Source organism: Callorhinchus milii, unplaced genomic scaffold, assembly GCF_018977255.1.
Source record: "Callorhinchus milii isolate IMCB2004 unplaced genomic scaffold, IMCB_Cmil_1.0 Scaffold13, whole genome shotgun sequence".
Classification (NCBI taxonomy): Eukaryota; Metazoa; Chordata; class Chondrichthyes; order Chimaeriformes; family Callorhinchidae; genus Callorhinchus; species Callorhinchus milii.
In genome coordinates, this window is record NW_024704754.1 from 2539874 (window position 1) to 2555465 (window position 15592).

At 40.1% G+C, this 15592-nt stretch overlaps 1 protein-coding gene across 2 annotated transcripts in view; it reads left to right on the forward strand.

Moving 5' to 3' along the window:
• The first annotated feature begins 2041 nt into the window (after positions 1-2041).
• pitx1 (paired-like homeodomain 1) overlaps positions 2042-15592 on the forward strand; it is a 36328-nt gene continuing 22777 nt past the window's right edge. Inside the window, exons 1-2 of one of the 2 annotated variants that reach the window (XM_042340129.1) lie at positions 2042-2217; positions 6450-6513. The gene's annotated coding sequence lies outside the window, so the exon portion shown is untranslated. Of the gene's footprint in view, positions 2218-6353; positions 6514-15592 lie in introns of those variants that run through there. The other variant, XM_042340130.1, reaches the window with a different exon arrangement.

Here is a 15592-nt window from a genome sequence, read left to right on the forward strand (position 1 = left end):
CATGTATGCAGGAGATTTTATCATTGATACTGCATTTGATTCATTCACAAATTTGATTGGGGGGCAGGGGGGGGGAGAGAATATATAAATCAATCGACAGACCAACTGAGAATATACAGACAGACCGGTACAGAGAGAGATCAGTCAGTTGAAAATAGTGGGCAATGATGGTCAATAGTAAATCACTGCAACTCGAACCAGAAGCCCACACTCAAATGAATATATTCAGTGATTCCCATTTACTACTGTAACATGTACAGCTTCTGCACTGTGTCGTGTTATTAGCAATACGATTCATAGAAACCTACAGATTTTACAGCATGGAAGGAAGTCAATTCATTGTGCTTTTGCTGGTTCCCCGAAAGAGCCAAGCATTGCATTTCCATTTTATATTGTGCAGACCTTTGTCGAAGCTAAAACAGGGTGAATTATCAAATGCAAGTGTCATTACTGTGCATTGCGATTAAGCAGATGTGTTATGCTGTGTGGGGGTTGCTGAATACCATGACTGTTATCACACACATTTTGAATTGGAAAATAATTGCATATGCTAACTCGAACTGTCGTGCTGCTTTGTCGTTGTTTTGTGAATCAAAGACACGTTTCAGCAGTGGGTCGTTTGAGAAAGTGTGCCTCGAAGAAAAGAAACTGCTAAAGGGCTCTGTGGATGACCCATTGGGGGCACAGCAATGAATGGCAATGCTCCATTGACTCGCCTATGCAATTGCTCCCACACCCTGAGTGCCTTCTTTTAGCCATTCCACCCCACTTTGGTTGAGAAATCCACTGGAACTTGCCCACATTGAGGGAAAACGAAAATCTACCAAAGCCCTGTTCAGAGCAGAACCACACATCTTGCTATCCCCCCCCCCCCCCCCCCCACACACACACACACACAGAGATGATGTATATTAGAAATGTGTGTGTCTGTGTGTGTGTGTCTGTGTGTGAGTGAGAGTGAGTGAGAGAAGGGGCATGGAGATGTCATAAATATATATATATGTGTATACTTATTGCTCCTTTGCAAAAGTAAAATATAAATTGCAACGAAGAACACATCTTCTTGCTTATTTATGTCTGTATGGCATCATCACTCTCCCAAAACAAGTGCCATTCTGCCTCTACTCTCTCCCTAAACAAATAATCTTCATTTTTTTTCATAACAATAATGTCATTTCAGCATACATATGTATGTATATATATATATAAGGTGACCAAAAATGTCGTGATATCATTACAAGTCTTAAATAAATTATGATTTTTTTTACATAATAGGGTAGCTATCATGACTTTTTGGTCACCCTGTGAATGCTTCAATAACTTAGATTCAAAAACGTTCAGCTGTTGGTTCAATAAATATATTGGCATTGGGGTAATAATAAGTGAGAGTGTTTAAATATACAGTACATCCATCTCCCCCTTATGCTATTAGGTTACATGTTGTGTGTGTGCATGTAATAACAATTCATGAAGGTAATAATAATGCAGGTAATGTGTATATAGGTAACAATAATCAATGATATTAGTATGTATGTCGGTGCTCACAGATTGAAAGCCAGGCCAAGTGACTTGAGGTGGAGTGACACTCAAAATGTTAACCCACTGTTCTCTCTCTCTCTCTCTCTCTTGCTGTCTCTGTTCAGAAGCTCATTGCTCTGCCAAAGTGGGGAGGAAGGGGGGGAGGTGGGGGGTGGAATTTTTAATACATGGCAACCCAGCTTCATCAGACCTTTTCTCTGGCTGGTGAGAGATGGTTCATGGCCTTAAAGGACCCTCTCAGCTCAGCTCAGCTCAGGGGCTGTGTGTGCCTTTGGTAAACAGTGCAATCTGTGTGTGTGTGTGTGTGTGTGTCTGTGATTGTATCCATTACACACAGATCTGACGCACCCCACCTTCTACACACACCCCACACACACCCCACACCCTTAGAAAACGCCCTGTCTTCCCCACCACCCACCCACCCACCCACCCAACCCTCTCCTGAGGTCTGCACAGAGCCATGTCCCGAGGGTGGGGGGAGTTTGACGTCAGATGTGCAAGGAAGTCGCCAAACTGGAACAGCCCAAAGAGAAAGTGATTCCGGATTCACCTCCAACCTGAGCCCTTCAACACTGTGTGTGAGTGAGAGAGTGAGTGTGAGAGTGAGTGTGAGTGAGTGTGTCTTTACAACTGATATGGAATAGCACTTTTCGAAGCTTAACCCAACACAGATCAATGGTGAGTCCAAAGTTCTTTGATTACTATTATTATTATTATTATTATAATTTATTCGTTTGTTTTATTTTTTGTATGTGTGTGTGGGGGAGAGAGAGGAAATTAAATGAATGAGGAAATGAGACACGTGTGTTTGTAAAAAATGCTAACTGTTTTATTTTAACCCCCCCACACCAGCACCCCCCACCACTCCATCACCACCCCACCCACCCCCCCCCCCCCCACCCCCTTATTTATTTACAAATCACAGCTCGTTTCTGTGTGGAGTTCTCCAGAATGTTTCACCCACAAGGTATGCAGTCAATTCACTTTAGAGTGTATCCTGTGAAGGGCTTTGAGACGTCTAGAAGGCTCTGTATCAAATCCAAGCATTATTATTATTATTATTATTATTAGGTTACTTCCAAAGAAGCTGTCTTGAGAAAGAGCAGTAAATGTGTTGGTAAATTAAATTAAATGTATTGGTAAATGAAATGCATTGGTAAATGAAATGCATTGGTGAATTAAAGGTACTGGTGAGAAAAAAAAACGACTTGGGATTTTCTGTGAAACTGTTCCCTTTGGGCTATTTCTGTGGGTTTCAAGCAGAAACAGACATTGTGAGCAAATAGGAAGAATAGATTCCGTGCCTTGAGCCTGAGTGAGGTTGGGGTCACTTTGGCGAATTTCTCACCATCTATAAATTATGTTCCAAAAAAAAAAACAATCCCTCTGCGCTTTGTCAGACCTGCCAGGGACGTTGGAAAATACAATTCCAGAAGGTTTATATCATCGAGAAGAACCGAGTCTGTGGTTAAAGCCACCAGAGAGAAAGAGACACACACAGTGTTACTCACTGCTAACCTTTTTACTGTCTGTCTTCCTGACTCGCCAATGTTTTTTTTGGGGGGGGGGAATTCGCAGAACGTTAGTTTAAATCCCCCACCAAACCCTCCCCACCAAAAAAAAAAATTACAATTGAAAAACCGTGAGAAATACACCAGGGAAGGGAGGGGAGGAGAAGAGGAAAAAAATACTTGTAACCCAGGGTCCTAAAACAGCAGTTTCTGCAAGTCAATAAATGATCAGATTGTAGAAACTGAACCAAATATTGAGTTAAATGTGTGTAATGTGTGTAATGTGTGTTGTGTGTGTGTGTCACTGATGTGATTCCATGTTGGGAAACCAGTTCACTCGCACAGCACTAAATCCAGTGAGAATGTGTTCATTGCTGATCACACAACAGCCACACACACACACACAAAAAAAAATCCCCAGTTCTTTTAAAATACAATTAAAATAAAACCAGCCCAGTGTCAGGGAACTTAAACGGGGACAGAACCGGTCAGAACCAAAAAAAAAATGCTTTAGATTTAAGTCGTCTGTTCCCAGGTCGAGAGGAATGAGGATTTTCTTGTCGAAAATGATCTGAAATTTATCCAATCATTGGCTTTAAGATGAGATCAATTTAAATAGCATTTAGTTGTAAGGTTTTACCCGGAGATATCAGTTGCCAACTTTATCTTAATTCGCCAAATCAACTTAAATAGTGCACAGTGTTTTACTTGCAGGAATTTGTACTTTTGTGCTAAAAATACTAGATTCCCCCCCAAAAAAAAGGCTTATGACATAAATATATATCAGCGCTGTTCACAATTTCGGTGTCACCGAAAATACGAATGAGCTTTTCTTTTAGTTATTCGTCTGTGAATTTATGTCACGCGAAAAAAAGAAACTCAGTCTTTCTCATTTAATGTACAATTTAAAAATAAAGAGAATGGACCTAATCTGAAACGGGCAAACGTCGCCTACAGGACAGTTGAACACAATATCCAGTAAAACAATTTCCCCATCCAATGTAAGTTTTACCATCTTCTTAAAATGGCCCTTTGAGAAATGCTCCTTTAAACCTTAACCCATTTACAAATGTTCTCTCCTGACTCTGGGACTCACCGCCAATGGAATAGTTTCTGGCATTGAAGGCATCCCACCCTTTGCATTGGGAATTAAACATTTGATTGTTTTTTAACGGATATTCTTATGAGGTTTTGCATCTCCCGGAGGACAGAAATAGACGGGTTAAATAAACCTGATTCGCAGAAGTTCTTTAGTGCTGCATCTTGCGAGCAATTAAACGACTTGATGACTATTGCACTGAAAACTGGACCAGCATTTGTGTGTGTAAATATATATATATACATATATATAATTGATGATCAATCAATGGCAACATCATTTGCGATTTGACTGAATATTTGGGTGAAACACACAAAAGCCAACTGGTCAGTTCTTAAAACATGTGGCTTTGTAACCCAACTAACAACTCCTGTAAGGAGGGGCCTCTCATCAACTCAAACTGCTCGGCCAGAGATGGACTTGTATGCAAGGAGGCCATTTTTCACGTGAAAGTGTGTGTGTGTATGTATGTATGTGTGTGTGTGTGTGTGTGTGTGTATGTATGCATGTGTGTGTATGTCTCTGTGTGTGTGGGAGGAGGAGGTATGATGAGAGTTGTATAATATACACTCACGTTACAATGAAACTCAGTCCTCAGACTGACTGACTTAAGCCCTGTGTGTGCACTTACTCAAAGGCATGATTCTGTTTTGTTACTACTCGAATGTTTCAACGAATGCGATTCAATCGAATGAATTGTCTGCAGATATTCACAATGTTTAACTTAAACAGCTGCACAAGTCCTGCTTCTGATCTCTGGCTTCTCCCATTTCCCAACCACTCAGGTCCATGTCACCAGTTCCTACGCCTTGAAAGTCGTACTGCCTTCATATTCCTTCCCGAGTCCCTGGATCCAGATTAAAATCTAACCTTAATTTCGTGTCTGGTTACTTACAAATCGGTGCCACCACCGAATAATAACCCGAGAGCGATTCTGGGCATCAGACCTTTGGTGATTCCTATTTGTGTGTAAGAATTCAGCGGTGCAGAGACATGGGGAGCAGTTAGTACAAGTATTTTTAAATCCGAATCAGTCAGCCTTTTTTTTTTGTGCGCTGGGTGGTTGGTTCAGCAATAAATTGAAACGATCAGTCAACGGATTAACTGTGAAACCAGTGTATTTCCCCCCCCCCCCCCCCCCCTTCTAATTGACTGTACGTTTCCCTGTAAAACAGATATCCTGCCCCCGACTGCACTTCTGTTAGTCCACACATCAGCTTCTTGTTTGGGTAAAAAAAAAGGAATCTGAGCCCATTCAAAAGCAGATGTAAGCGCACAGGGCGTTATTGTAAATAGTTCTTGCAATAATTTCAAGCAATGGGTGAATTAAATTGGGTGCCATGTAGCAGATCGTGATAACAGTCCTTGTAGCATTAAACTCGCTGTGCAGTATCTCGTTTGCAATGTTATCTGAATTATATATGAAGATATATTTAGGCTTAACTCTCCGATTTCGACTTAATATTCCAGTAAGATTTTTTTTTTGCAACACACGAGGCAACGAATTCCGAATAAAAATAAGAGTATGTCTCTCATGTGTTTAGTGTGATCGAACGAATAAGATAAATAGTCTTATTGTGGTTCGGTCGTGCAAATTCGAATCAAAGATCTGGGAATATCTTTGTAGCAAAGGGTGGGGTGGGGGGGGAGGGGGTGGGGTTCATTTGAAAGCTCACTGTAATGAATTATAAGTTGGAATTCAATGCAACAGACACTCTTTATCCACAGCAAAGGTTCGCCCAGTGAGAGAGAGAGAGAAAATATATATATATATACATATATATATATTGCATTCAAACGAACTGGAATCAGAATTCCTCTTCCAACCCAAAACCATAAACGTAAAAAAAGAAATGTGCGTTGACTTCGAATGGCTTCGTCTGAATCGAATCCGGATACGGACGGATCCAGTCCCGCTCCAGGTTTCACACAATTAAACATTCATTGGAAAATGCGATGCAAATGGTGTGAAACAGCCACTGTGCGAGTCGGGCTGTGAAAACTGTGCAGCGTCCGAATCACAGCGATCTCATTAAATAGCAATTATTGCAAACCCTTCGAGTGCTTAAACCCAGTGCAATCTTTGTCATGTGTGAAACGAACACCGTTCACACCAGTTATACCTCGTCTTTTTCTCTCTCTCTGTCTCTCTCTCTCTCTCTCTCTCTGTCTCTCTCTCTTTCCTCTCTGCTTTTGCAACAGGGACTGATTGCTCAGTGTGTGGTGAATCCCAGAGGGTCTCAGTGCAGATCTATAACTTGGTTTGTTTGTTTGCCTCTTGTTTTTTTTTCTTTAAGCAGAGATACACATTTGGGCACAGAAACCGATTCACATTAAGAGTTTCCCCTCCCACCGCGGATTCAGGTAAGGCCGTCTTCATTTAGATTTTATTTGTTAGTAAAAGGCTTTCCCCCCCCCCCCCCCCTCCCCCTCCCTCACCCCACCACCCCCACAACTTGTGGGTTTGGAATCTAATGGCAAATCCCCATCACCTTTGTGAAGCAAAATAAAATGCAAACACTCTTATCAAATGTCTCCACTTGGTTTGGGTTAAGGTGTGATTTTGTGTTTCAAATTGGGGTTGGGGGGGGGGGTTGTTTAATTGTCTGAATTCAGCTGTTTCAGCTCATTTTCTTCCCCCCCCCCCCCCAATCAACCGAATACAGAAAGTATAACCTGTCTGGAAATGTTAATTGCACGACTGTGTGTCGGTTAGTTTCTGGGGTTTGTTGGATTTATTGGTAAGATTCACTTTGTGAGCACTGTCTACATAGGCAGATCTTTCGCTTTTTTTAACGTTAGCGTTTGAGGCAGAAATCAACCCCCAAAAACACTGTTATAATTCACACAACGTTGTTTCAAACGTGTTCAGATCAAGTCGGGGAGCAATCCAAATCCTACTCCACTCACTCTGTGTAGAGATGTGGGGACATTTAGAAAAGGAAAACTAGTTTCTGGTCGACTTCGAGTTTTGTTCAGGTTTGCAAAGTGCGACCTCAAATAATGCATATTATTGTTTTGGACGATTTTTAAGGCTCTATTTACAACGACTATTGCACACACAAAGCAACAGCGCACTCAGTGTTCTGCACATGAAGATGCACGTTAGCTTTCTGTTCTAAAAAAAATAACCCAGTTTTGCCAATAACCCAAGCGGTGAAATGAATAATAATATTAATTGCAATAATATTTGCACTTGATACCAATCTACAAATTGAAACGGATCGAATAACAAGAGGAGCTGCAGAATTAAACCATCCCAAACAGCCTAAATAATTCGAATTGCCTTCTTATCAGCGTTTTCCATTCCTAAACGCAGTGACTGTTTGGGTGTTTGAGGCAGACAGTGTTACATTTACACTGGACCCACAGGTCAGAAAGATTCATGAGAACATCTAACTCAATCTGAGAATGTTAAATTGAGGTAATTCACTCTTTATATAGAACATAATATATATATATATATATATATATTGCCCATAAAATATACAGTCAATTCACTTTACAGTATATTTCTGTGAAGCAGCTTTGAGACGTCTCGAAGATGTGATAAGGCGCTGTATCAAATGCAAGGATTATTGCTATTATTATTATTAACAAGGAGAAAGAAAAGGCAAGGGGCGATAGAGTTAACTACAAATGCTACCTCCTTTATTGCACGTTCACAACTCCCTCGCTCACTGCTCTCTCACATATTGTAAACTGTTTCAAATAATGCAATGCATTCCAAGATTAAATGATAATCACCTTCGCTCTGCATGTGTTACAGTGGCCACAGCTGTAAAAAGCATTTGAGGGATCAAAGAAACCAGGCCAACTATTTGCAGGAACAAAGTCATTATAACCCAGAGACAAGAATTCCCTCCCGAGTTTTCAATAAGCAAAAAATCAAAGACTGTTTGGTACATTTTCCCCAAGACCTCACATGTTTGGTTTAAATGTTCTCCATCTGCAGTTGAATAGAATTACAGTATTGAAGTAAGTGCTTTAGACTGGGTGGGTCAGGCGGACAAATCTAGTTTAAAGTTGGTAAGTTAAGCGAGTTCTCCTAACAGTTTTGAAACTTCTTAACGCTAGCAGGTGTTTAGATAGTATTGTATGTTCACAATCCACCTTGTCTTATTAGCTCCGAGACGCTACCCCATGTGACGGGTGCAATATGAATGCAAATTGCTGTAGTTTGTTGCTGTCGTTAGCATAAGGTTCCTCTGTGTTAACAGTTTTTTTTATATTTAGATTATTTAAAACAAAACACCCAGTAAATTTCGCAATGAGAGCAAACCAAAAGCAGGAAAGTAAAATTGTCCATTGCCATAAATTGTTAGTGGAAGCTTTTTAATTTGATGTTCAGATACTGGAATACTGCTTCTTCAGTCCCAACAATAACATGTTAAATAAACACCATGAATCGAATGAAAGAAAATACAATAAATATCCATTGTAAAAACAAACTACAAAGAAATCTGCAATTAAGATGCTAAACAAAGTGAATGTCACAAATAACTCACAACAAACAAATGTTTCAATGAATTGTCAATGGCAATCCGTGAGATAACAGAAATATTATTCTGGATTTGTTTTATGTAAGGCTAATAGCTGAAGGAAGGCATCAAGATAAGAGTATACCTACAGTAAGGAGTAGTTGGATCCAGTGCATTATTGAAATGGCTCTGTTCAACTTTCTGTGCTTACTTTCATTTATTGTGTTATTCGTCCTGCTGCTAAAGATGTATTTGCTGTGCATCCTTTCCTCATCTCTGGAGTGTAATCGCATTCATTTCAAATCACAAGCTGGGAAGGTGATGGGAAGTGGGTATGTCATTTCGCTGACGTGGAGAAGGAAACAATCTGAATGCATCAGTCACCTGTGAGAAATAATATCCTCATCAATACAACCTTTTAAATACATCTATTTTGTGTTTATGGACCACCTCCCGAGTTTTATTTAAGAATCATCTTGGTGGGAAGAAAATACTGAAATCAGCTATATCAGGCCGATGAATTTATCACCAAGAGATTTTGTGGTTAATCCGGGATTCTCTTGCGATTTTAGCATTTCATCCTTGTATTAATTTAGCTCCATCACACTTTCAGGCATAGTAACTCACCCAAGTAAATTGGAATAAATCCTAATATTGAGCAAAGCATGACACCTGAATGACGACTGTAGTTTCTAATCTGTCACCCATTCTTGTTATCCAGTATTAAGATGAAGGCAGGGAACAGACATTTTGTGTACTTTCACTCCAGTATAATAATGAATAGGCGCAGTGGGAGTCCAAGCAGTACTTCTTATTCATTGTGTTGCTGCTGTGAAACCTCATATCACTTCAGATGTAAATCCACAGAGAAGGTCTATTTCCAGGACTGCCTCACACTCAAGCCTTAAAGCATATTAAAAAGAGACAGCATAAGCGGGCACAAAAATAGCATCCTTCATAGGATTTAACTTACATGGCAACTAAGCCAAACAAACTTTTTCTGGAATATAAAAGTCCACCACGTATAAAAATATAAAGATATATAAATATATTTAGAAAAATTAATAAATACATGAAACTGATCCGAGTTCCATCGTACATGTGCAACATAGAGCAATGTTATCAGGCAGGTGCAATCCATGACGTTTTGTGGGACGCTGCTGTGCGCAATTGGCTGCCGCGTTTCACCCACAAAATGTATAGTCGATTCACTTTACAGTATATTCTGTGAAGCGCTTTGAGACGTCGCAAAGAAGTGAAAAGGTGCTATTTCAAATGCAAGGATTATTATTGTGATTATTATTATTATCTTCACCGGCATGGACCCTAATTCATTCACAGGTGGAGATGTTTGTCATGTCACGTGTGGGTTTTGACTATAAGCAAATTGTAGCTGAATATCTGTGGGGAAACAAACATATAATAATGAGGTGGCCATGCTCCAATACTTTTATTTGGTGTATCAAGTAACACAGTTGTTTATATTTTAGGGCAGGGCCAACAAATTTGTATTTCAGTTTGTTTGGGGTCCCTGGTTATGTTATAATTCCCTCAATGGTGGGATGCTGATCTAATATATCTGTTATATATATATGTGTGTGTGGAGTCCTGTAGTTCACAAGTGAGAGGACCTGGTTTCAATTCCCAGGTAGAGCAAAATGTAGGGCAAGTTTCCTTACTCCACACGCCTCTGTTTACCTAGCAGGAACCTGGTTGTTAGTCGATTGCTGGATTGCTTTTCTGGGGTAATAATCCCATCAAAAAAAAAATAATAATAATTTGGTCACTCAATCCACGACTGTTTGTGGGGACGCTGCTGTGCGCAATTGGCTGCCGCGTTTCGCCCACAAAATATACAGTCAATTCACTTTACAGTAGTTTCTGTGAAGCGTTTAGAGACATCTAGAAGACTGAATAAGGTGCTATATCAAATGCAAGGATTATCATTATTATTTCTTACATTAATGACCCATGAATTCTTTAAAACTCAATGTCAAATGGTTAGGCTAAGTAATGGATCAATATTTTAGGTTGTCAATAAGCAGCAGCAGAATGCTTGTGATTTATTTTAAACTGAATAATGGGGCTCTTTTCAGTGATGTTTCTATACAGACTTTCTAACATGTCAGACTCACATTAGCAGCTGTAGCTACAGCTGCTTGAAACTATGTCCGAGGCACTGAAATACACCAGTCAACTGTTCATGTTACCTTAGAACCCCCAAAACATTGCCAGGTGACTGGAGCTGTCATTGTCATTTCGCCCACAAAATACACTCAATTCACTTTACGGTACATTCTGTGAAGGGCTTTGAGACGTTTCAAAGACGTAATAAGGCGCTATATCAAATGCAAGGATTATTATTATTATTATTATTGGCATTGACCACAGTAACAGTTCAAGTCCTCTGGATTCACAGACCCCTTAGATCAGTGGTGGCCAACCTTCTTGGTTGGCGAACGCCGACAGGTCACTTCTGTCCCACGGGCTATTGGTTGTCCTCCACTGCCTTAGATGAAATTAAGCTTTCCATTTTCTTTTGATATAATATTGTACACGGGTGCTACTTTGAACTGCTACTGCTGTTGGAGACACTTGAACCCTTCTGCGCACACAAAAAGCCTTTGAAACTCAACTATTTCAGCCATTCTCTGATGTTGAGGTACCCAGTGTAAGATAGTTACATTGCTGCTGCCATTGGGGTAAGGTACGGTCGGAGGCGGGCAATGTGGCGGAAGTGGAGGAAGGCGGTCCTGGTCAGGGACTGGATGTGGGGTAGGAAGGACAGCTGTGGGTCAAACCCGACTCCCTAGTTGTGCACCGGTTCAGTGAGTCTGAGGGAAAGGCCGGGGAGGTTGAGGAGGTCAGAGCCGCAGGCAGAAGACGTTGACTGGAGGCAAGGAGTATGGCTTCTGTCTTGCCCACATATAGCTGCAGGAAGTTTGCGCTCATCCAAGCCTGACAAAACATCGGTAGATGTCAGACAAGCTGACAGAACATCGGTAGATCTGGAGTCGGAGCTGAAAGAGGAGAAGTAGTTTAAATAAACAAGGCAAACCGCACAACGGGTCAAACTGCCAAATTCGTGAATTGCAAGCTAGAGGAGTTACATCCAAGCTGTATATTACGCTAATCAGGCCACGCTTAGGGTACTGTGTACAGTTCTGGTCACAATGACATAAGGGAGTTGCCTAGGACCTAGAGACAAAGGAGAGCAACAAGGGATGATCCTCAGGTTGAAGGAATAAGCTATGACTAATGATGAGACAAGCTAGGGCATTTCAGCCTTGAGAGACTGAGGTGGATAGATATTTGCTGAGGTCACAACTCAGAGACAAGAGTTGTACCAACTGAGGCAGGCTGATACACTGCGGGAGATAGGGTGGGGATATGGAGGGATTTGAAGGTGAGAATGAGGATCTTGAACTTGATCCTCTGGGAGTTGGGGATGGAAAGCCAAGAGAGGATTTCTATGAGGGGCTATTTATATAATATTATGCTTAGACAGTCAATCCGCATGGGACACGGCTGTGCGCAGTAGGCTGCCACGTTTCGCCCATAAAATACATATACAGTCAATTCACTTTACAATATATTCTGCGAAGCATTTTGAGATATCTCAAAGACATGATAAGGTGTTATATCGTATGCAAGGATTATTATTATATTATCAATAGCAAATAAGTATTTACTAACTTACTGTTTACTTTCAAGTTGCTTCTTTTCCCAGTCTTTATGCTTCTCCTCAAAGCTGCTTTTGGTTTCCGATTACCTTATTTTTTAGCTTGAACTTTGAGCAGGGAACTGGGGGAAACAAGTACAAAATTAATAAGCTTCGAGTGAAACTGGAGATTTTATTTACTGGAGAAGAATTTATTTCCCCCACAGATTAATAGGTGTATGGGACGGACTCCAACAAAAGTATTCAACGCTGCGTTCATTAAATCCTTCATAAAAAGTAGCTTCCTATAAAATAAACAATAAAAAACAAATCCTTGCATTTTATTATTATTATAATAATAATAATAATGATAATCCTTGATATCAATTGATCAAAGTGCTTCACAGGATTCGCTGTGAAATGGAGTGACTGTATGTTTGTAGGCATATGTGGCAGCAAAATTGCTCACAGCAGTGTCCCACAAACAGCCACAAAGTGAATGATCAATTCTATTTGGGGATTTGTTGGCCAGGATACCGGGGTGAAACTCCCTTCCTTTTTGAAATTGTGGCCATGGGATCTTTGACGTCCACCTGAATAGGCAAAGGGGACTTTACGTTAACGTCTCATCCAAAAGATGGCACCTCGCACAATGCAACACCACCCCCTGTGTTGTATAGGAGTGTCAGCTTGGACTATGTGATTACATGATTACAAGTCCTTATATGGGATTCAAACCCACAACCTTTGACTCCGAGGCGAGAGTGCTACCACTGAGCCAAGCTATATCTGGTTTATATGGTTATGTATATAGATAGAGACAGGTTTGTGTGCTTGGGGCCACATGATTATTATCTGTAACAGGGGGATGATTGTGTTTGACACTGAAGGTGTAAAATAGCAATAGAAGATGTGAACTTTTGCCTGACTATCTTGGGTGAAGCAAGAGGGAGGAGAATCAGAGAGACATTTTGCAGAACGTTTCCTCAGGTCATTAAATAGATTGAGCAAAATCTGACAGATTTCCTGTTGTAAGAGAGCAAGATATATAATCAAAAGGCTTTTCAGTAGTAATATACGGATTAATGAGCGGCCAACCAATTGTGCATTTGTACTGGTTTTGGTCTTGGAAATGATTGGGATTATTTGGTCTAGCAGAGAAGGGTTGCAACTAGATAAAGCCTGCAGGAGAAAGCTCAGCTAATAATATTGAGGAAGAATTTAACATGGTTGTGGAAGAGAGGAAATGAAATTAACCACAGATAAGTCTTTGGAGTGTTCATGAAGAATGTGAAAGAAAAATAAAGCAGAAAGTAAATCTAGCTATTATGAATATACACTGAGCATTTAATCAAAATAACAAACTACAATAGTTGCGAGACTACCCTTTAGTATTAGTAGTTATGTTAATATTAATAGCATTTGCGATAAATCCTGTGAAGCGCTTTCAGACATACTTCTCAGACGCCAAAGAAAGGATTATCATTTGGAATAAAAATATGTTTGTATTGGAGATATGTGTGGCTGAGGGAAACTATAACATTATAGGGACTATTGAAACATAGTTCATTCCAGATGATGACGTGAATTCAGGATGCGGAATTATAGGATGGTTAGCAAGGAGAGAGGATCAAGAGGCATGTGTTCTCAAGTTAATGGAGTAGATTTGATCATATGGGTTTATTGCACATAGGCAGGCACAATATGAAACAAGAGAAATTGTAATGAATGACTTTAAACTAGCAAAGTTAAGATGCTTGTAAGGCAATGGATTCAGAACTGACGAATGTGGTACATGATGTGTTATCGACCTCCATAATATACAATCACTGGAGTCTTTAATCACATTTAAATCTTAACCATTGGCAGTCAGAACTATTAATTTTCAAGCCATAAATTTAAGATAATTAGCGAGAGAGCAAAGGGGGAGATTAGGAAGATTCTGTTTTACACAGAGAGTTGTTTGGGTGTGGAATATCCTGGAGCAGTGGCTGAGAAGGAAACCACATTAGCTATTAAGAAGGAATCAGATAAATATCTAAACAGCAGCAATTTGCAGGAGGATGGGGAAAGGCAAGTATATGGGGTTGAATTGATTGCTCCTTCACAGACCCAGCACAGATACAATGGGCCAAATGACTTTCTTCTGTGCTATAAATTCCCGTTGTTCTTCAAGACAACTAGAAAGGCTTGGTCCAAGATTTATGGCTTGAAAAATGTAAAGTGGAATGAAGTGGAATGTGTGATGAACTGAAACAAACTAACTGGGAAGTTTGGTAAAAGGAAGCACATCGCATCAAATATGAAACATATGTAAAAATCTATACGATTTATAGGAACCCTAAAACAAACAAAGGGCGACTACCTATAAGTTCCCATTATGCTAAAATTGTTGTGTATCACAAAGGGTAAATTTATCTTTTATTCCCAAAACTATGTTGCACTTCTCTGTTTTACGATTAGTATTCACAGCTTAAACTAATTTCTAGTAACTTAAGTGCTCTGAGACCCGTCCAGGGTGAAGGGCGCTACACAAATGCAAGTTGTTGTTGTAGACATTAACGTGGCACTAAACAGGCTACATTACACCAGTGAGTATGGGATAGAGTGCTTAGAGTTTTATCCTGTTCCTTGATCGCATTAAAGCAAAATCATACAAATGTGACACAAAACAAAATGCCTGTACACAAAAATTGGCACATCCCGCACACCAGTTAAGCAATTTATTTTATAATCCGAGACTTGGCTGGACATGACAATAGATGTTTCTTACATTTCAAATGATGCAATCACTGTCGGTCCAAGGTCTTTGTTTTTGACTGGAAAATCGGGCGGTGAGACAATTGAGAATATGTAGCAAGGCAACTTGAACGAAAGATTTAGGTGTAGGGCACAATTGCCAGTTGGCCCGTCAGTACAGTGCGTATGATCATTTAGGTTCTACGCATTTTTAAACACCTTGATGAGATCTCTGTTGTTGTGCTACATTTGACTTGCTGGCACTATGTGACTCAAACTGAAGTGTCCCATTGCCCGTTTCTCATTTCCCAACCCTTGATAAGCCAAACAATTTTCTAAAAAGAAAACTAGATGACAAAGAGAAGCAGCATAGTATTTGGTAATAAAGGGCAACGTGTCTGCTAAAATTTGAACTTTGGACCTTGTTTCCTATTTCCGTTCCTCTTCTGAAGCCAGAGTCTAATCCTGTGGTATATGTTCAGGTGTGCTAATTGCCCTTAATCAAAAGTCTATTTTTGTGCATGTGAATTAGGGGTCCATATTAACACTGTGTTTCTCAGAG